Source organism: Limulus polyphemus, unplaced genomic scaffold, assembly GCF_000517525.1.
Source record: "Limulus polyphemus unplaced genomic scaffold, Limulus_polyphemus-2.1.2 Scaffold5601, whole genome shotgun sequence".
Taxonomy (NCBI): Eukaryota; Metazoa; Arthropoda; class Merostomata; order Xiphosura; family Limulidae; genus Limulus; species Limulus polyphemus.
Window position 1 is genome coordinate 57,027 of NW_013671211.1, and position 279 is coordinate 57,305.

A 279-nucleotide genomic window follows, 5' to 3' on the forward strand; every position below is an offset into this window, starting at 1 on the left:
CGTTACAACATTGATAAAATAGAACTTTGACTAAACTTTAACTTTCAAGATTATCACTTAGACACAAAGCGAGATAGAAAACTTGCTAGAGATAATAAAAAAATAGAAAGAAGAACAAACAGAAAGTAATAGAAAATTAGAAAAATTAAAAGAAGAATAATAAGAAAGGGACAGAAAATTAAAAGAACGTAAATGGACATTAAAAGAAGACCAAGGGGTAAGAGACAGAAACTGAAATAAGAATTTAAGAATTAAAATCAAAAACATATCTGATTGAAG